Source organism: Falco rusticolus, chromosome 7, assembly GCF_015220075.1.
Source record: "Falco rusticolus isolate bFalRus1 chromosome 7, bFalRus1.pri, whole genome shotgun sequence".
NCBI lineage: Eukaryota > Metazoa > Chordata > Aves > Falconiformes > Falconidae > Falco > Falco rusticolus.
In genome coordinates this window covers 27,602,492-27,625,596 of record NC_051193.1, presented here as the reverse complement: position 1 = coordinate 27,625,596, position 23,105 = coordinate 27,602,492, and the positions used below count along the sequence as shown (strand labels likewise).

At 46.5% G+C, this 23,105-nt stretch overlaps 1 protein-coding gene across 1 annotated transcript in view; it reads right to left on the bottom strand.

Moving 5' to 3' along the window:
• KIF26A (kinesin family member 26A) overlaps positions 1–22,594 on the bottom strand; it is a 102,166-nt gene extending 79,572 nt beyond the window's left edge. The window contains exon 1 of the mRNA XM_037395515.1: positions 22,366–22,594. The gene's annotated coding sequence lies outside the window, so the exon portion shown is untranslated. The remainder of the gene's footprint in view (positions 1–22,365) is intronic.
• Positions 22,595–23,105: the final 511 nt, after the last annotated feature.

The window sequence follows — 23,105 nt, the reverse complement described above, 5'->3', positions numbered from 1 at the left end:
CAGTGTGTTCTACGGCTATAATTTAGTTACAGACTGCTCCTATTTCAACAGTTTCTTTAGATGAAAAGTTCAGCACCTAGCACCACATCATCATGGACCACAAACTAGTAGCAGTGTTGTACTATGTAGAAACACAGCAAGAACAAGATTAGCAGTAGTAGTAGTAAGATACTCTTGTTGCTGCTTTTCTTGATCCTGTTGGTCTTTAACAGCCACTAACTGAACAGTATTAGACAATCCTTACCTACAAAACAACTTATTTCTAATAGTCCTGTGTCACACCAATCAATTCCTTTGCATGAGAGTACTTTGGCTTCCCCTAAGAACACCACTTTTCGCAAGCTGGCTGCTATCCTTTGATCACACAGTCTTGTAACAAGCCTTTCAATGACTATATTGCATTGTCAACAATAAAGTATGTATCCAGCCTTGAACCCTTAAAATACCTGAGTGGGCACCAAAAGGCACTGTACATCTTCTACACAACCTAAATAACAAGAATTGCCTTTGTCAGCCCAGCAAATCGCACTCTTGTGAGCAGGACAAGAGTCCTATGATTAATATCCACCTGTAATCCTTATAGTGGGAAGCCCTGCAGCGATCCTGTGAAACCTGCAAGCCGTGCAACGTCTCCCCATCCACAGGGCTGGTGTAATCAAAGAGAAGAAACTCCCTTTGCCTAAGGTCTCTCTTCTACAAACATAAATCAACGTGGCTATGCCCTCAAGCAGACAAAACCCCACTCCACCCATGCTCAGAGCATCTTGAAAGCCATGTTAATAGGGTTTATAAACTCTGCTACAACACGGGATATAAACATATTAAACACATGGGCAAAGCGAGCTTGTATCTGCTTATAACACACATACACGTAGACATGCCCACAGATGGCTGGTGAAAATACCTCTGTAAACTCTTCCAGGCTCCTCACACACACACAAAAAAAAAAGCACCTTATCTCCTGAGACACAGAAGTAATCAAATACCTGGCAACAACTTCCAAAACCCTTCAAGCCAGATCCTATTAAAACCAGCAACTAAGAGATGAAAGGCTCTAGCTCATCCTACCAGTCACACTTTCAGGGTTTTTAAACATTTACTGTATCTAACATTGCTTCTATAGAAATTCCACAAACGTAGACAATGCCCAGCATCACAGGATACATTTATGTTTCCATTCAATGGAAGGTACTACATAAAAGGATGCTTTTATTTTAATTTGTGTATTGAGACCTTGGAAAAGAAGCTGCCTCATCACCTGCTGGAAAAAGCCAAGTACAGAGGAGGAAAGAGTTATTTTAAGAAGAGAAATTACAGCCCCAGAGTGAGACCTGGGCCCTAAAGAAATCCATAGCGACATTCACTCCACATGCAAAGTTGGTATTTCCCTCTCTAAGTGTCTCCCCTCTCTTTCCCCCATCCCCATTCCTAACTTCAAATCAGCAATGAGCTTTCACTAACCTGCCTCCCCATTTCATAAAATGCCCAAGAAGTGCATGTTTGTAGTTTCTGGGAGTTAAGTTACATCTTAGTGTGCAAATTTCCCCTTTCATTTTAAAACAAATTTTTTTGGCAGTAGAAAATGTGTCAAATTTGCAGTCAATCACTAAAAAACTATACACGCCACCCAAGTTGCCTTATTATTATTTTTACAGCTGTAATTAGACATTTAAACCCAGAAAACTCTGGGTAATCATGACTTGGTTACACCCTCATAAAGTCTGACAGCTCATCAAATAGCTCCCATTGTGGACAGTGGCAAAGCAGTTCTACAGATCATTACAGTTAAAGGCCAGTGAAGATAACCCTCTTGTCTGGCCTCCTGCACATCACAGCTCTGCTAATTTCAACCAGAAGAAGTAGTGACCCCGATAGGCTTATTCAATGAATATAGATGCTTTAGTATTTTAAGAAACACTCAGGGGGTTTTGAGCCCACATGTCTTCTGAAGCCATAGTACTTCTGAAAGAATCATGTTTGTAAAGTACAAGGTATATGAATAAAAAACATAAAATCAAACAGAACAGGACAGCACTTGTGATGTAAATCCAGAGATGACACACGCTATTCTTTGCTCCTGTGCCAGTTTATATCATCTGAGCCAGAAACTCCACTCCCAATGGTCAACTTGAGAAATCCAAGTGGTTGATTCCAAGACTCTCAGGACACTGTGTACTGGTAATATTTGATTTACGCTTACAGCTCTAGTCTCAGAGAAACCCATTAGGCAGGATAGACTCAAAGATGAGTGTTTTACTTCACAAGGCCGCTGCTGTAATTCGCAGGGAAAACCCGCACAGAAGGCACAGACTACAATGTTATTGCTCCGGCTCCAATCAGGAAATAGTCACTGAAATAACTTAACATCAGCATCTCATGGAAGTCCCTGCGTGAGGAAGTTAGGCAAGATTTATTCAAGACCACAATCTCAGGAGCAATTCATCAGAATCAAAGGTAAGCCAAAAAAGAAATAAATGAAAATGGGGCCAGCTAGAATAACAAAGCGGCACAGCCAAGGCAGCAGCCACATGACAGCCAGAGGCATCTCCAGAGCCATCAGAACAACTGTCCACAGATCTTGCCAATGAGCCAGATGCTGCTGCTGGAAGAAGGCTTGTGTTGATATAAACTCAGATGTGAGATGCTTAACACCAAGAGCAATCAATCTTCATGATTCCCCTGTGGCTGCCAAGCTTCACTATTATGCCACAAAGAGATGAAAACAAACTTCAGAAAACACATGTAGATTCTACATGACATCAGACTCTCCCCGCCCTCCCCTTACTACTCAGAAACAAACCAGCGATTTGGGTGTAGCGATAAATGACCTGATGCCTTTCCTGAGTTAACAACAGAACCAGGAAAGAATATCGTTGGCTAAACAGCTCACTGTGCACACACTGCCAGAAAACCAGTGAATTTACCATACTGTATAGGAAATTCCTATCTTCCACACCAATTAGTGACCCAACAGTGACTGATTTTATAATCCCAAACTTGACTTACAAAATTACTTCCTCTGGGGCCAACTTTCCATTACCCAGCATGTGGAAAACTGCACACAGTCAGTGCACTATGAAAACCAAGGGAAAATAAGTGCTATTTAAACCAAAATTCTACCGTGCCTCCACATTCTTGCTTTCCTAAGGGAGATGCACTTTTGACAGTTACTTCCTTTCCCTGCCCCAACATCCTATCTCCACCACGCACCAGCTGGGCACTCAGTCAAAACAGAAACAACAACAGGAACTAGCAGCTATTCATTACAATAGGATCAAAACATTTCTAGGCACTAGTGCCTCGCCAAGTCACTGTCCTTGAAGACCTTGCTGCAATCCACTTCTTCCCTCCCACTGCAGACACCGTTACTGAAAGTGGCTCCACTTCAGCTTGAAGCACCACACATTAAAAATCACGGCTTTTTAATCAGAAGGCACTTGGTGGCATGCGCTCACACCCCAGAACTGCAGGAGGCAATGAAACTGGGCAGCAAAAAGGTGAGAAAATTAACTGGCCAACAACAAAGGATGGTGTTTGTCCTTTATTTTAATCAAGCTAACTTTAGCTCCAGTCTATAAAACCAGAATTGCACTGCACACTAACCACCAGCATAATCACAGAAACAGCGCCACAGTATGATTACTGGACAATAATTATATCTTATAAAGAGTTAAAGACAATCAAGTACATGTAATAAAGATTTATATGCAGTTTTCCACTGACCTGGAAACAGCTTCATACACTAATAAGTTAATATTACTGCCAGGAACAAAGCAAACAGTTACATCTACATGACAAAATGTATGAAACACAAGAGCCAGATTTTGGGTCCTTTCGTCAAGGAAGCAATTATTTAATTCCTGGGAAAAGACATTTTCTCTCACTGTACCATCAATACCTAAATGCATTTGCTCATAAAAGACCCAGTCCTGGCTCCATGGCATGATCTGGGTACAAATCTGCAGCACTGCACAAGGCCATGAACCAAGGGTCTCCTTTTCCCACCATGCAGTTGCTTCTGGGCAGTAGGCACGGGGCAACTGGAGACATCCTCAGACAGCATCCACATATCCCTGTTCCACGCACAACAGCACAGACTCTGAAGTGGCTGCTAAGAGAGACTCTGCCTCCCATCACACCTCTCTAGGAAGGCTGGTTCTCCATGGGTGAGCATAACGGGGAGCACCAGGGAGCTGCCCATGCTCTCCATCACAGCTGCTAACCTCTAGCTCCCAGACACAAGTAGTCCCTTGGCTACCAACCTAGTAACTCCCAGCTCCAAGCACCACTGAGAACTGCTGGTCTTTGGTGAGTCATTTGGGCCATACCCTTCCCACCCATTGTCCCTCTTCCCAAATGACAACAGCCATCATCTCTCACAGGTGGACACACAACAACCACCAGCAGCAGCCACCCAAAGATCATAGAGTGGTTTGGAAGGGACCTTTAAAGATCACCTGGTTCCACTCCCCTACCATGGGCAGGGACACCTTCCACTGACCAGGTTGCTCAAAACCCCATCCAGCCTGGCCTTGAGCACTTCCAGGGATGGAGCATCCACAGCTTCTCTGGGCAGCCTGGGCCAGTGCCTCAATACCCTCACAATAAAAAATGTCTTCTTTGTATCCAATCTAAATCTATCCTCTTTGTTTAAAACCATTACCCCTTGTCCTGTCACTACAGACCTCGGTAAAAAGTCTCTCTCTGTCTTTCTCATAAACTCCCTTAAGTATCGAAGGGCCACAGTAAGATTGCCCCAGAGCCTTCTCCTTTCCAAGCCAAACCACCCCAACCCTCCCAGCCTGTACTGGAAAAGTGCTCCAGCCCTCTGACCATTTTCCACAGCCAATTCAAGCCTTACCCCAGCGTGCTTACAGAGGCAACAATTTACACAATGGTCACATCCATGTGTCCAGCTGGGTCTAGGACCCCCTGTCTCAAACTTGCAACTCTAAAGCATGTAATGAATTCACCAAAAATCACAAATGACACAGGACTTTATACAACAAGCAATTCAGCAGTTCTGCTAGCTATGCTATGGATGCCATAACTGAAAAAGGACATCCCTCTGCAAAGTTACTCTGAGGCTGTTGCTAGATAAAATAGCCAGACTCAGACTGAAACTACCATGTGTAAGGTACACTCCTGAACAGACACAACAGATAGAAGCATTTAATAAACAGATCCATTAACTAGAAAACATCCCTGCAGCAATTAAAACTTTGCAAAGTACTACAATGTACACCTGGTTATTGCTCTGACACCTGCTTAGGTTTTCTGTGTGTCTGTAAGTTGGACCAAAGAGGAAGATAATTGAGTTGATGGACATATCATGAAAAAAATGACAATAAGGTACTGTTAACTGTTCGTGAAAAATGGCACAAAAACTCAAAGCATGTGTACTGTTTGAAATGCTTAAAAGTTACTGCATTTTATAATGAACCATATACAACCAAATGGTGTTTCTCCTATTGCCGAAGAATAATTTTATTCTGAACTAAGGATCCCATCATAAAATGAAAGGAAATTCACAGTCTAAACAATCGCAGTTGTGCTGAGCACTTTTTAGGCATATGGCAATTTTATAATGGTCATTGGGGATGAAGAGCTAAAATTCTGTGGCAGACTCTGAATTTAAGACATTTCACATAAAATTACATATCTCAGGAAGCAAATAAATTGTGAAGTGTGCAACCTCATAATGTTACAGCCAATATTCAGCATATGTAAATCTGACTACCTCAAAATACAAATGCCATTTTCAGTACAAGGACCCAATTGCTTTATAAAGGGTCCAAATAAGTAAAAAAAACCACCAACATTTGTCTGAAGGTATCATTAAAAGAAAACAAATATATTGAGGTCTGCCTTAACTTCATATGGTCTGAGTTACCTTGACATTATGCAGCTACAAGATGTGATCCAACATTCCCAAGTAAATGCCCTGATTACTATTGTAAGTCTGTCATTTAAATAGTTCCTTCCTGTTTAAAATTTAGAAAGCCAAAAGCGTTTTTCCCACCACTAAGCATTGTGTAAGACTCCTTTCTCTTCCAGCAAGCTGGCTGAAGATGGATGAGCTTCCAAACTGATATCATTTTTAATTACGCGTTTTTCTCTCATTACTAATTTCCTACACATGTCTCTAATCTTGCAGTGAAATCTCTCAGCACAGTAGGTGTATCCACATACACCACGGTCTAGAAAATTAATACGAGATAATGATCAGGACTGCCATCACAACATAACCTGAAACAAGCAAGATACACTAGAGGTGATACATACTCATTAGACTTCAATCTCAAGTGTTTCTGGAAAGCAGCTGTTAATGGATAGTTTCCCTCCCTCCTATAGCCTGGAGCCAATAACACAGTTATTGGGGTCTGGAAGAAGGAGATGCTCCAGGCAACTTCCCATTTGCACCTTCCACCAGGCAGTTACAAGCTTGTGATGCCCAATGCACATCCACCCCTTGGCTCCCCTATCCTAAACATCCCACCAAGCAGCGCCGTTCCCATAAGGGAGCCACAATCATCCGCTGCTCTACAGAAGACACACAGGTACCCCAGCTCCCTCCTGCTATCAGGGGTCCAACAGCTCCCTCCACCTAGGACTCCTGGTGGAGCTGTCGTCTCCAAAAGCACAGCAGGAGAGCAGAAAGCACTGCCAGCAGGCAGACCCACAAACGGGCAGGAGGGCACGGGGCCACGCGCCAGGAGGGGTCACACAGCCGGCAGCTGCCTGTATCGGATGCTCTTTAGGCAGGCAGGAATCAGGGCTATGGACAGAGCCATCAGCTCAGGTCACCCAAGTGCCAGCCGGGATCTCCCTCATTCCTCAGGCATCTCTCACCACCTGAAAGGCATTGCACAACGAAGCGCGTTGCAGCATTCTTTCACCATTAAACCAACACGTCAAGAAAGCAACTTTTAGGGGGAAAAGAAAAAAAAAACAAAACAAAAACAAAACAAAAAAACAACACAGAAGGGCAATTGTCACTAGGCTTTCTCCCAAGCTAAACACATCACACATCAAATTCTTAAGGGAATGATGCTTTCAGCACACCAGCTGCCTTCTCATCAGCTGACACTGCCCAAATAAAAGAGGAAAATCCTAGGAACTATTCAGAGTGTCTGATATTTAAGGACTCAAAGTACAACAAGACAAATCACAAGCACTTAAGTCTATGATTTCTAAAATATGGTCTTAAAATATGTCACAAGTACAACTGTCTACTTACTCAAAGAAAAGGAATCACTGCTGTTTAATGGTCAAAAACATGAAGGGAGAGAGAGATTAGAACATATAGTTGAAGCATACACACCAAACTAATGCACATAAAAACTGGTGCATATATAAGGAACACCAGCAAGAGGGCTCTGGTATATATGCTTGCAACTCACTAGTCAGTAATCGCATGCTGAGCAAAATGCATATGCTAAATGGGGTAAGTATATCTAAAAACCTAATGCTAGCTGACTTGCCCTAGGTCCCTGGGGAAGCCTGTAGCACAGGCAGCGTGAGTAAGCTGGAGCTGAGATGTTTCACGGTATTCACACGTGCTGCTAGGGAAGCTGGCTGATGGAAAAAATTATACAATTTCACATTTTCTTCTCAAAAAAGCAGGCAACAGGTTCCTAAAACTGCTACCAATGTTTCATCCTGGTTTTCTGCCTGCTGTCCATCTATTGACCGAGACGAAAACCTTTAAATCTAGCCTCGACTTCCTCAAGAACTTGATGAAGAAGTTTGACCCACAAGAACGCTGGTTCTTCTTGAAAACAAATACTTCTCTTCTACTAACTTTGTTAATTCAGCACAGGTAAGGAAAAGCAGGGGGATGCCCCCATTTTCTCTTTCCCACAATGTTTAGAAAGGACCGTGAAGGGGACAGGTACAAACCCAAGGCTTCACTGGAGCTTTGCTGTGCACCACCCACCCCCTTGACTGGAACCAGCACCCACATCAGACTCGAGATAACTCAAAGCTGCACAACGCAACCCTCCACCTCAGGTGGGAACTAACTGCCCGCTGAAGTCAAGGCAAGCCTTTCGAGTGACTTCACCAGGTTATGACTGGCCTCCTACTTCTTTTTAATTCTCATTAGCATTTGCTGACAACTCCTTTACAACCAGAGGGACAGGTTCTTTATGAGAAGCTGTTTTGGCTGCCCCAGTTAATGCCTTAATCCACAGACTGAAGCAGGTCCGATTATCTACACGTATCAAAGACAACATTATGCTTCATAAGCTATTTTTCTGCTTCAGTAAGGACTAAGCACGTTTTTATTTCTTACTATGTTTACCCATTACCTCACCGAGCAGCATTATTGTTAGTCTTGCTGAGGCTCCCTTAGAATAGGAACGTATAAAGCAGGATTTCCTCCAGCTCTGCGTACCTACTTACTCCAGAGTCATTAATGACACAGGACTGGATTGAACAAAGACTTAAGATCAAATGAGCATTCAAAACAGCTGGGAGCGAAAATATATCTGCCTGGAACACTGCATCTCCGCTTTGTATTGAAAAAAAAAATTGTGCCAATGAGGCACAAACTGGCTTTAAAGATCACTTTTACAGGAATGTTTTTGTAAGAAAGATGGAAAAGCTGAACACCTGCATGTGGGACATGTATCCCAGTGGGTTCCAAATTAAGTTTATAGCAGCTTCTACCCAGCAATCTGCAAATCAAGTTGTCCTTTTTACTGGAGATCAGAGGTAACCTCACTGCTATCAAAAGGAACTCTGCAGAAAAGACCCAAGTCCTGCACAAGAACCCTCTGGAAACCCAAACCAACGACATATCATCTTTCATGTGATTACGACTGATAGCTGAAATATCCAAGGGTAGATAACACTGCTCTGCTCTGAGACTTTTAAAATACATCCAACCAATATTTTGAAGAAAACTTATGGATGTACATAAGTAAGACAAATAGAAGCAATACTGCCCTAGGATTTGTCAAAGTTGATTCTTCAAGTTATTACACCGTTTGGGTGTTGAATAGGGACGTTTATCAGAAAGACTTATTCTCCTGACAGACTGTGCTTCCCAGCAGAGCCAACACTGCACAGCAACACGTGCCCCATACCCATCGCATCGCCCCACAGGGCAGGCACTGAGAGCCCAGCGCTGAACAGCAGCACACCCTTCCCTTTCTCCCTTCCCTCCCCACCACACCACAGACAGACACACTAACTCTGGGTATGCTTTCAGAAGAAGCTACCCTGTAAGCACATCTCCCCTGAAAATTAACTGGAATTTAGGGAAAAAAAATAGGCAAACAATAAAAATAAAAAACAAGCCAGAAGCTATGGACTGCCCATACAATTACCCTATACAGGGCGAAAGTTGGTAGGACACGGAAGAAATAACCCAAAAGCTACAAGGATTTTGTTTGGGTTCACTTCTTAGCATCCAAAATTACCTTGGCAATCTCTTAAAGACCTCCCTACTGGTGGTATACACAGAGGCAGCCAGCAGGCTGGGAGAAGCACACAAGCAATCTAAGGATGCTTGAGGAGAAACACTACCACTCTGTGTGATGCTATCAGCTCCTGCCTGCCTGAGGGCATTTCCTACCTCTCTACCTACAGAGCGATTCCCCAGCCATTAAATAAACAGTCTTTGAAGATAACGAAGCTTATTCTAATCTCTTGCTGATGTCAGTCTTGTATTGTACTCAGCTGAGCTAGAAGACTCCTGGGTTAACTAACTCCTCTGCAAGATCAGGATTACCTTAACTCTGCTCTTGCACAGACCTAAAGAATCCTGTTGAAGCACAAAAAGCAGCAGATTGTTCAACAAGAAAAAAAATGTAGATCCACTGCATGAATAATCACAGACATTTTTCAGCTTACTCCTTTAGAAGCAGGTGAACCGCTTCTGTACCATTATGCTCAGTAAGACAACCTTCTGTACCAGACCTTCCACTGCTTCCACAGAAAGCAGAGGTACAGCCTTTAGAAAGGAGGGGATGCCCTGAACTACTTTCCAACATTGGCAAATGAGGTTGTTGCTCCAGTGGCAAGAAGAAAGAAAAATCAGACTGAACCCAGACTAGCAAGAGGAATTTGAATGGAAACTACAAAGAGAAAAACACAGAAAAGTAGACACCTTCCAATGCATTGCTGTCAGAGAACAACGCCTTTGCGTTCTCCCTTGTGTTCACTTCCCAGGGTCAAGTGTCTATTCTGCATTGCAGCTCTTTAACTACCCGCTTCACACTCCTCGTCGCACCCAATCCAACGAGAGTCAAGCCCTCCCACAGCAATGAAACGCTCAGTGAAGAACCCGGGGGTGGGTCAGAAAAGCCAGCCCTGCATATAACATATCTTTCATGTCATCAAACAGCTTGGCAATAAGAAGCTGAACCCCAACCAAATTCTTGCAGCACAGATCGGAGTTATTTTGCTCTTGAGCTGTCTGTGCTTAGGGGCAGCCATGACCAGAATAATAAAAGGATATACAGCACAAATGTGAGAAAAGGGGCTCAAGTGAGGGCTGAATATTTGCGCTCAGTTTCAGTCCCAAGGCAAATTTATTTTGGAAAGTCTGAATATTATCAGCCTGGGTTGTTTGCCTCCTGGATAAGCTATGTCTTAGTTATACCAAACAGATCCTGGCACTGTTTACACACACACACAGGTAATTATGTTTCCACTGAACAGAAGAATGAAGAGGATGTGCTAGAAAAAAAAAGCAGACAGAACTATTGATACCTACACAGAGAGACAGATTTGGAACACAGACATGGACTCAGTTCTGCAGCCTGGCTTCCTCTTCATTTCACCAGTGTAAATCAACCAAAACTACACAGCGCCAACAGGCTTCATTTTCCACCTGTTAACACAGGTTTTCAATTCCACTGTCAATAAAAGAACCACGACGCAAACTGTTATGAAATGAAAATCCAGCGCCATATGTAACTGGAGACAGAAGCAGAGACACGTACAGCCAGGTTCAGGCTGACTGCAAACACTCTTCTCCAAACCCTGCCACCGCTCCCCAAAAGGCTGCTGCCAAAGCCATCACTACTTTCCACTGCCAAACAGCTCCCAGGGACTCAGTACAGCCATGAGCTGAGGCCAGGGCATTGCTACTCGTGATCAACGGGCAAATGCTGACCACAACATCCACCCTTCCATGCAAACATCAGAGGAACTCATTCACGGTCTGCGTTTCACAAGTACAACCTGCCAGGCTGAGAAACTCTCTCCATCACACGGGTATTTTTTAATCATGTAGCTCTTTGTGGAGGTCTCAGATTTTAAACTTGAATAAAAAGTAACATCACCAGAGGTCAGTCAAGCAGCAGTAAGACTGCACAAGGTGGCAGGTTAAAGCATCTCACATTTATAAGAGTGTAAGTATGAAATTCAGAAAGGGCCCCCAGGGATCCCAATGCAAGACATGAACGTGTAATTAAAAACCATAAATCCATCAAATGAAAAATATGTAAACTTAATACATTAACTCATATATTTTTCTTTCTCAACCACATTTGTCTTACTCTACACTCCTTTGGAGCCTACAAATAAAAAATTAACAATATCAGAAGAAATATTTCTTAATATGTGGAATGCAAATATCAATAATAAATTATTTTTACTTTATTCTTACAGGTAATTGCTGAAGACGTTCTCTCAGCAGACTGCTGAGACTCTGTGCATATTATAAATTACTTCAACTGTATCTCCTCTTTACAAAACCCACAAAAGGACAGTATGTTACAGTGTTTCCCTGCCACTCAATCTTCCACACAAAATTACCCTTGTGAGAGCTTGTTGGAGGAATGTCAAATGTATTTGCCTTTCTTTGCAACAAAATCTTCAGAGGGAGACAGCAAAATATCTCACTTCTGTGTTCACAGTTACACAAGCTACACTAACACCTGAACATTTTAACTGGATATTCTGGGTTTAACTTTATATTTAATTACAAGCTACAGGCAAAATAGTTACAGGCCAAATCCTGGCCCGTGTTTCACCCACGGCATAGTTTTTAAGACAGCTTAGCTCACAAAAGATCGGCAGCACCTGTGGTTCATATTAAGGCTACGGCACCTCTCCTCAAAGGGGTATCTCGGAGGCAAACCCTCCCTTCCACCCTGTGCTCACCAGCCAGAGCAGCAGCACCAGCATCGCCCAGAAATGACGGTGGCAAAGTCACTTGTGCCTCACCTCCAACCTTCAAAGGCCAAATTTTGTAAAGCAAATTTGTTTCTCTTCACTAATGACCGTTTCCTTGGGGCCAGTGGGCCCAGTGCCAGGCAGCGGGACGGGAACACACCTCCTGCTCATGCGCACCCAGCACCAGGGCAGCACGGGGGGATTACCCGAGATTCAGCTCCATTCCCCTCTGGTGCTGGAGCACTCGTTCTCACAAGTGGAGCTGCCAGGGACTGGCTCATGCAGCTCTCTCCCTACCCTTCCTTCCATCATTTAGACATCAAGCTTCACCTGCTGAACAGAGGCCAGATCCGTCCAACTTTTGCTATTTACTGCAGAAGCTTCACCTGCTGAACAGAGGCCAGATCTGTCCAACTTTTGCTATTTACTGCAGCTGAAAATCCCTTACTTGTATGAAATAGGCCATGTGGGATGCTCCCAGTCTGGGCTGGTGACTGGTCATCCAGGCCTGGCAGCAACCTTGGCTTCTGGAGCCACTTCCACACCCACATCTACCAAGCATGCAACTGAAGCACAGGGCACATTTATAAGGTTTGCCTCCTGGCCATTTGACCCTCCTGAGAACTGTGCCATTGGTCACCTCATCCTGGCTGCAGCTGGGCAGTAGATACAAGCAGTTGCTTTTACACTCCATAGCAGACAAACTGGCATTAAAGAGAGGGTCTGTCACAACACTGGCATGTTTTGTCCAGGGGCACTCAAAGAGGACCCAACAGCTACCAAGGGAAGAGCTGAAGGCTTCCACCACTCCACACCAAACAGTATGGAGATCCTCTACAGATGACTCAAAAAGTAGTAAAGTAACTGAAACAGGGATGGACAGATTTGTACAAGCCACTTGCTCATCATCGTATTTCTGACAGCTGTTAAGACTGCCACATCCCAGAGAGTTCCCAGAGGCACCCTGCGGTCTGGGGAAGGCAACAGTTCCTGCTGCCCTAATTCGGGATGAGGATTCGATGTGTGCCACCAGCCCAGCTTAGTGCCACTGATCTCAGCCACCTCAGCAGGCTCACCCCCTCCAAAACACTCAGCAGCACCACTCTGCCAAGGGCCACATGATGGACCCTGGGCATAGCTGCCACTTCTGAACTACCAGGAGCCACGTGAGATGCAAAAAGCAGCAGGCAACCACTGCAGGAGAGCTACATGCAAGGTGTAGGAAACCACTGTACTCCGATCCACGAGAACAGCGGCAATGCCAGGAGTAAATACATGCTACAACATACAACACAGTAGAACAACACAAGGCACCAGAAAGAGTACAGAACTAACTGAGTACATCTAACTTCCCAAACGGCTTAAAACACAAAACAAAACGCTGCCCGTTTACAGTATAACCAGCACTGATCAATATATACACACAGACAGCGACACAAACCATGCTGTAACAAATTGCATGTTGTGGTGAAACAGGAAACACATTTTCATGTAATCTTTTGAATGCTTTGAGAACTAGGACTAACGCTTCCCTTTCACAGCTAAATCTGAAAGCCGGTCAATGCCCAGCCGAGCCAGAAGTATCACATTTCAGCTCTGGACAGAAGGCTTCCCACCCCATCCACCGAGCAGTGTAAAATCCCTCAGCAACGTTAGGGGAAGATTTGCTAAAAGCTAAATGAAAATTGATCATTTTTCCACAGCCGTCTGGCATTCCAATCAATTCTGCACAGGTATTGACGTATGGTAATGCTGGCCCGGCCCCAGCCGAAACTCAGAGCCGCCTGCCAAACTCCAGGAAAGCTGATCAAAGACTGATTTTAAAGCCTGACTCAAAAGAAGGGTAACTGTACGCACGTAAGCCTTTTTTTGTGAGCAAGTGCCGAGATTTCGCTGATTCACTGTACCTTAGGGTGATGCATACAACAGTCAGACTCCTGGTGATAAAACAAACATGCAACAGTGGCATTATGCTGCCTAAAACAGGGAGATAGATTCATACCAATTAAATGTTCTTTCTCTAATACAAAAACATCTTCCAGCTACACCTTAAAACCTCACACAGCTTCAAGGCAAAGAAGTCAGTCCGAAGAACTATACACCAAAAGTTTACAGTCACTTTAACTTACCCTAGAGAAGAATACGTTACTCCTGCAAAGTGTCACATACCCACCACGCCTCTTGCTTGGAGTAGCTGTTTGAAGCTTTACTCTTGGGTTCCTCTACAAAATTTTCCTTTTTTTCCATTTAAGAATAAAACATGAAAAACCAATAAGTAACACACCTTGGCACAAACTTCTACAGCAGTATGAGGGACTGAAGCCACTGAAGAGCTCCCGATTCACAAGGCCACACCATATTTCCACAAGGCAGCTTTCAAGTTTTATCACAGGGAGACGTGGTGCAGATAAACCCCTTTCAGATAGCATCGGCACAGCACTAGTCCATGCTACCCGAGCAGATCCGATACCTGCTACTTAATCAAGCTCCCCTTCACCTGGACATACACCACAGCACTTTTCAGTCCCCTTCCACAGCTTCGCCACTCCCCTCCTGGTGAACTGGCAGATTTTTAGGACTATCTGTTACTATCTTCACCATTAATCTAAGTCCTTGGCTTTGCTTGCTGCTTTGCTGTTGCAGAGACCCCAGTGGCAGAACCTCCTCCCCGACACCCAACCTAAAAGTTCAGTTGCAGGTCACAGAGTCAGCTGTTTTCTGTGTCCCTGTGTTATATATTCTTCCTTATTATGCATGTTATTATACAGGAGCAGATAGGTCTACTAAGAAGAGACAGTGATGCTCGATGTCATAGAGATGGTCCCCACCACACAAAAAAATGTAAAAAAATGAAGTTTTTAGTAAAAAGGGACAGAAGATGGAAGCATTTTGTCTCTGCTGGACAAAGGAGAAATTAAACACACTGATATGATGCAGTTTGCCCAAATTCACAAAGTCAGCGACAGATCTAGGGATTTAATTCACGTCTTACATTCCTGCAGTGGGATGCAATTCCTCCTGTTAATAAAGGCAGCAGGAGGCATGGTTCTCCTGAAAGGAAGGCGCAAGTTTCCCCCCATAAGGCACTCATCTGAAGGATTATACAAAATTAGTAGACACTTGCAAAAGAAGTCAGCCTGTTCCTGATCACAAACACAACCAGAAACAGACAAGACTTCCTCCTTCCTAAAGATACTTTCCATTTGGGGATATACTGGACATAAATACAAAATCTATTCCAGTGCTGCGGGTCTGAAGTCAGAGAAGAGAGAAACAAATCCAGGCAAATTACAGTCCATATATTTCCAGTAAATAAAAAAAAAAAATAAAAAAAATAAAAAAAAAAAGAAAGAAAAGGCCATACAATACTCCGAGATGGGCAGCTGCCTGCCATACCCAGTGTGAACAACATCCAAATAGATCTAGTTCCTGAAGGTAATTCCATTTTGAGAAAGGCAACAGCACTGTCACAGAAAAATCTTCTATCAGATGAGCACATATTTCCAGATAGAGCCTCCTCCTCTAGCCAGGGTGAGGCAAAATCTCCGCTCACTTTTCACAACAAAATGCTTATCTGTCAGCTGAAAACCCAGGGACTAACTGGCTGTTCGCTGCTTTGGCGTCCTCACTGTGGGAAGGATTCAGACCCACAGAGTACAGTCACAGTGGAGTACCCCAGCAGCAGGAGACCCATGCAGCAACCGTGTACATGGTGGGTGATCTTGCTCCTGGGAAAGAAAAATCTCTTTTTCTTTCAATACAAAAAAAAGGTGGTTTCAGCCATCCCTGCTCCAACACCCTGCAGTGCTGGGTCCACAGAAGCAGCCACTATCTGCTACTGTGGGCTGGGGAAGAGGAGGATGACTGCTGCCTCCTACAACCTCACTGTTAAGAAGTCAGAGGTTGTGATCACTGTAGGTGGAAACTCTTGGCAAAAACAATAAAGCAGCTACTACATATTTCAACAGGTTCAAAGTAACCTCAGATGTTAGGAGCAGATGCTCTTTTCCACCCCCTGGGACTTTGAAATGGTTTATGTGTTTCCTCCCTTTTCCCTAATAGGGCAGGGTGCTGAAGGAATTAGCTGGAGAAAGAGCCAGAGCAATACTAATTATCCTCAGCTACCCAGGAGACCGCAGTACCTTCAGCTAATTGTGCAATCCCTGCTCCCCCCACTTCAGATCCCCCAGTTAGAAGGTCTCTTGCCTCCGGCATCTGAACTGCAAGATAATCCCACTCACCTGTATTTTAAAAGGGCATGCTTGAAAATCCTAAATTTCTAAAGCAAACTCATTACAATTAGTTTCTGCTGCGTATCATATAGCATGGGGACTACCGCGCTGACTGAAACAAGGGAACTGCTCATGTCAACACATTTGACACGTTGTTGTCACTAACCCCGTTATTAGACTGCACACGTACCTGAAATCCACATCTGAGCTCATAGCCTGGAGCACTCCACAGCCAAGTCTCTGCAAGAGTCTCTCTCACAAAATTAAATATTAAATGTGCATCTCAAAAAAATGCCCCGTAGTTTTGTATTTATTAACTAAGACATGACTTTTCCACTTAGGCGTTTTTGAAATGTGAAATATAAAACATTTTCAGGCGCATTAAGGGCTTGTGAAGAGCCCTGAAAACTGGATTCCTCTAGAGAGCAATCTGTAAAAGACAGTTTTCCCACTCCATTTGCCTTATCCACATCAACCCAGTTGCAGAAAGGCCTCCCATGAAAAGAAAAACAGCCCCTCAGGAGCAGAGGATCCCAAACTTACCCAAGACACAGCAGCCTTATCACCAGGACTCTCAAATTCCAGGTGACCATGCCACTCAGTAGAAGAGGCTGACACACGAGGAGAAAACTATGGGCATGGGAAGGGGAAGAAAAATTCCACAAAGTCAGGGCTTGCTTCTAAAAGCTTAGACCTATCCCACACGCATCCCAAATGCTGAAAGAAGCCCCCCATGTTCTCTGAACCCCAGCTCTTTCAAGGAAGCATGATACTGCAGGCCAGTGCTGGGGACACACAGCCCTTTTCCAGGCTCCTGAACACCCAGTAGTGTGGAGACAGGTACTGGCAGCCAGGGATCACGCAAGCTCGCCTTGCTGATAGTCCTCCTGATACCATGCCATCAGAGTAGCCAAGGTGGGACTAACAAAGCATCCGTTGGCCCTCATGCAACCAGACCACAGTCCTCAATCCCACGCTTGCCCTGTTGGCCTGGATTTCCAAAGCAGTAAGAAGTCCTGCACTGACCTTCTTTCCATCCTCCTTGCTGCCAGCACTCCTTATCAGCTTTTGAACCTGCCAAATGATCTGAAGCTGAGGTAGAAAGCTCAGAGCAAGTTCCTGCAGCTTCCACAGACTGGCTGTGAGAGAAGCTGGCTAGGACCCACCCGTTCCTGTTCAGCAGAAGCCAGATACCTAAAGCACCAGCTTACTGTCAGCCAAAGAGTAAGTGTGCAGCTGCAGAGGTGCTGCCTCTTACTGAGTCACCAGGGACACGCCGGGAACAGCTGGGACTAATGCAGAGGGATGGAGACAGCAAAGGAGGTGATCAAAGCATCCATGCTACCAAACCATCTTCCTTAGTTCTGCTCCTCATGGGAACACGTGGTGGGTATTCAGCACACAGTACAAACCCACAGGAAAGAGCATGCCCTCCCCAAAACTTTGTTCTTCACCTCCCCTTCAGGTGATGCAATCAGCAGCATGTACGGGTGTACCAAGAGACCATCGCTTGGATCAGAAGCGGGTGTGGTGGGAGGTCAGTCCAGCAGCGTTGCACAGCTGAGACGTGTCAGCGCAAACTGTATCTAAAGCCACTGCTATCCTCCCCTTTTTTCTGGAGAAGCTGGGCTTCCTCCAACTCTAGCTGGTGTAACACAAAGTCCTGCCAAGGACACAGCGGGCTAGGACTTGCTTAGTTCCCTCAAATGATTCATGGCTCATTAGCAACCAAAGGCAAGACCTGTCCTGGTCACCAAGACTCCTTGCAGACCAGGGCTGCCAGTGTGCCTCTTTACACCCAACCACAGCTCACCCACTCAACTGGGAATACAGTTTTTTTAGGTACCAGAGGAAAAGCATCATCCACCCCACCAGCAATAAAGAGCCCACATGCGCTCCCTTGTCCTTCAGGCTCCCTGGGAGCTGTTCAGCGGTGTGCCTCATGTAACACAGTGCAAGTAATGCAACAAGGGGGGGAGGGGGATATGTGGAAATGGGGATGAAAAGAAGCTCTTAAACACTCGGACAGCCAGAACTTGGCTGAACTCAAGCTACAGTACAATACGCGTGTTCCTGCCCCACTTAACGCTGCCTCTGACAGCCACCCACACTTGCAGCAGGTACAATACAAACTGCTCAGATTGGGGGGGCAGGGATGAGGGAGATGGGGGCAAGAGAAATGGGGCGTCTGAATCACTGGGCTGGGAGAGACACAATCCTCAAAACCAACCACTTCCAAAGTGAACTTCCTCTGGCCTTGGCCTCCATTCAGTACTGATAAAAAAGATCCTTTTATTCCAGTGTAAGTGGGTACAATTCTCACTTTTCTATAACCAAAATATTTATACCAGTATAAAACCCTAGTTTGGATGTAGCTGTACCAGTGTGCACGTTTCTCATAGCAAGACAGCTTTCTTCCTCTGCTCACAGGGGATTAGCTAAAACCATTTTACAGTAGCCGTAAAATGCCTGCCTGCACTGGAGGGAGCGCAGAGTTCACTTGCGGCGAAGCAGCTGCAGGAGCATGTCTCTCACGTTGGACAGTCCCTGCCTGTCCCTTTCCTTCCTTTTGGAGACATACACCTCTTTAAATGACAGCACGTTTGGGTTTATCAAACAGGGGCATCACACAAATTAATTAATTAGCATTTGTGAAGCACTGTGAAGATTTTAGGTGCTAAGTATTATTATTACTAATTCGATCTACATCCCCATTCAGTCCTCAGCCTCTCCTGTGAAACTGCCAACAGTGATGCCAATTAGCAGTAATTGTTGTGGTGGTTTTGTGACAAGGCTATTTGCCAGCTGGGAGTGAGACACAGACCACCAACTCATTTCCCGTGGATTGCCCCACAGCTGCCAACAGCAACAACTTCCAGGCACAACAACCTGCTCTCCACTCCAGCCAGAACCCCGGTGGCTGGAGATCCTGTATCTCATTACCGGCTCCCCAGGGACCCAGCCTGCAAGGCACATACAAAACTTTTAATTAGGGATAAACCAAGGCACCTTTCTTTTTTTCCTTCCTGCACTAGTTCGGTACATGACCCAGCCGCTGATGCTGATACTGCAATACCAAAATGCTAATCTGGAATAATTTCAGATTAAGCTTTTGCTCGTTTCCATCCATGCTTGATGGAAATCGCATTTTGATTCACACACAGGCCTCACCGTGGTGGCAAGCTGTAAAGGCAGCAGCAGTAAAAAGAAGGGAATTGACAGCGTAGGGTGCAGTAAATACTTGGGAGAACTGTTAAAAGAGTTTTAACATAAGCAAAGAGGTGTATCTTTTTATCAGCTGTCCACAGAGATTTGGAGGGCTTTAAAGAGACACAAACAACTAACAGTATTCTGTAATCAATGCACATCATCTGAGCACCGAAACTTTAAATTTATTATATATTTTAAATATGTCTAATTGAAAGGACAGCAACACATAAACTGTATGAATCATAGCCCTCTCAAGCAATTAGATTTGTTATCCCCACAGACTCCAAACAGTACCTTGGCTTTTTATTCTAATGTGAATTCAATCCCCTGTCAGCTGTCCCACGCATGAGAACACACCTCCTCTCTTTCATCAGGAAAGATATCAACAGCAGGAAACTAGCCCTTCTTTCATCTCAGAGGCACCCACCCACCTTTCCAAAGGGTTTTCAACCAGGTGTGGAAATCTTTCTGAATCTGCGCTGAAAGATCCCTTAATTATTATGGCAAAGGAGGTAAATCCTTTGAGAGCAGCATGCTCCAAGCAGTAGCCTTCTGGTGTTTACTCACCCAGTACTTGCTTAGTTTGACAGTGCATTAGAAAAGCTTGTAAGAAACTCTTTGGACTTTTGTTGCATGGGCATGAAACTCTTACAGAGAGGAGCTGCTTTTCCAGATGTCTTGTTATATGATTAAACAAGAAAGAAGGGGGGGAAGCAGCAAGCTGCCTTTCTGGCACAAACGTAACATTACACAGTGCTCAACCTGCCAGCTTATTGCATCAGATTCCCACTGCAAGGCCAATTCACAGCAGCTGAGTAGCTGAACCCCTGCCTGTTATCTCCCGCTAACCTACTTCACGCTCAGAAGTCAGTAAGTAGGGCTGTTCATTGCATCTTCCTTCCTGAGGAGCTGCTCACTACACCAGGATTACTGGGGGTCTGACCCTGCAATTAGGCTAGAGTTCTCTTAAGCATTAGCAAATGTTTAAAAAAAAAATAATTAAAATCTAACACTACCACATGCTACTCAGTAAGTAAACTCCAGGTACCTGTTACTCTGCAATCAGGTCTGTTGAGGTTCTGACACTGTGATGACTACTATTTTATTACGTTCCTAGGCATGCTTTGAAACCCTGCAGAAAAGGGGGATTAATTTACCCATCATCGAGTGCTTATCAAGGATGTCCCCAGGGACTTGCAGGAAGGAGACCACACAAACAGGCCTTTGCTCACAGGTCTCCTCACCTGAACACCTGGCCAAGGCCCCCGACTCTCCTGCGCTGGCAGCTTGCTTTTCCCATGACAGTGATCCGCTCCCGGATCGGACACTATTCTTTGGGGCAGAGGCGCACCCCAGCAGTGGGAACAGGGGTTCATGTGCTCCTCGCTCCAGCAATCGCACGCGCCTCACCAGGGGAAACCAAACTTCTTCCCACCGTTTGCAGCAATCCAGAAACAAAAGGTCCTGCAGCCCCGAATTCAATGAGATAAGATACAGATACGTGACCTTTTACACCGCAGAAATCAGAGCCCACACCAAACCCAGCAAGTCAACAGAGAGACTCCTGTGGATTTCAAAGGCCTTTGGATCTGGCCTGAAAATGCAAACCTTGCCACACATTCGGACACTGCTCCACAATGCACTTCCAAACAAAACTATATTTAGATTCAATGGGAATTCTGTAGATCATACAGGAACTCTTTGAATGAAAATGAAGGTCAGTAGGGTTTGGCTTCCTCTTCAGACCCTCCCCCCCATTCTTGCAAACATCCCGATAAGCATTGTTTAGAAAACAATATGTTACTTCCAAATGTTATCAAAGACCCAACACACGTTTTGTGTGCCCTGAAACACAATCTCAGGGTCTTCTGTTATATTTTGTCCTGTCAGCTAATCCTCGGGATCTCTTCAGGTGTCTAGGCAAGCCTCTGCATCAAGACTGTATTTTTTTCCACCCATACCACCTTTCAAAAGTTTTGTTTCATGCGCTTTGACTAAAAGAAAAGGGACAAGAGGAATAAAGACATCTAAGATACAAGGAGACACACACGGGAAGGAAAAACTGTGCATACAACTACAGTACATGCAAATAAAGCTGCACACGTGTTAAAGAAAACCTCTGGCGTCCCCACGCTCTTCCTCCATTCACTCCCAGAGATGAAGGGCCACCGTGAAGTCCCAGCTGGAGGAAAATGGCACGGCCCCGGCTTGCCCGAGGGCCACCGTGGCCAGGAAGGCACCGGGGGGGCGCAGCCCAGCACCCGGGGGGGCGCAGCCTCCTCCGGCGCCGCAAACACGAGCGGGTGACTTTCAGCGGCGTTTCACGGGCTCCTCGGGAGGAGAAGCAGAGCCGCTGCCCCGGCAGATTCCCGCAGGAAGGGCGAGGGCAAAGCCCCGCAGCAGCCCCGCGCCCGCAGCCCCGGAGCGGGACGGCCGGGGGCGGCCCCGGGGGGCGGCGCGGGGGCTCGGCCGGCGCTGGGGGCGGCTGGGGCTCGGCCGGGGGCCGTCCAGCACGGAGCCGCGCCGCTCTCGCCCGCTCCTCCTGGAAACTCGCGATTATTTTGCGTTAAACGTTTCTGGCAGCCGGTGGCTGCAGCGGAGGGTGCGCGTCCAGCCGCGCAGTTTCGCTTTTTGATAAAGCCCGGGAGGGGAAACCCTTGAAGTTCGGCAGAACCCTCCGGGCTGGAAGCGCCGGTTCGCCGTCACGCCCCCGTCCCAGACCGCGGGGACGCGCCCCGGCTCCGCGCCCCCTCCCCGCCTGGCGGGCCCGGCGCGGTGCGGGCGCACTTACCGGCGGGGCGTTGGGCGGGCAGCCGCCGGCTAGCCGTGCCGCCTGCCTCCTCAGCTCGGCCAGCTGGGCCTGGCAGCTCCGGCACCAGCCCCCGGCCGCCGCCCGCTCCAGCGGCCGCGGCTCGGCCCCCGCGGCGGCCCCCGCTCCCTCGGGCGGCGGGCGGCTGGCGCAGCGCTCCTCCTGGGCGGCGGGCGGCGGCCTCCTCCGCGGGGAGAGCTCCCGCGCCGCGCTCCCCTCCGCCACCTGCGGAGAGAGCAGAGCTCAGCGGGCAACACCGCTCCCACCCCCGCGGGGGCAACTAGTTAAAAAAAAAAAAAAGGGGGGGTGGGGGGATGGAGTGCGGGACAACTTACCCCCGGCGCCCGGGGCTCCGCTCCCAGCCCCCTCCTGCCGGCGGCCGCGATCATGACAGCGGGGGACGCGCCCCTGCCCCGCGCCCCGCTCCGCTAGTGCGGCCGCAGCGGAGCCCGGCGGCGCTGCCGGCCCGCGGTGCCCATGGCGGGGCGGGGGTCGGGGGTGCCCGCAGTGATCTCGCCGGTCCCCGCCGCCCGGGCTGCCGCGCTAGGTGATGCTGCCTCCCATGCTGAGGAGGGAGTGAAGTTTGGGTTGGGAGAGGGAGGCGGAGTGAGCTCCCCACGGCGGCACGGGGAAGGACCCGGAGCACGGGAGCACGTCGGCAAAAAAAGCTGGAAAAGTGCTCGGAGGGCAGGGGAGGAGGGACTGGGCGGGGGCGGGGGGGT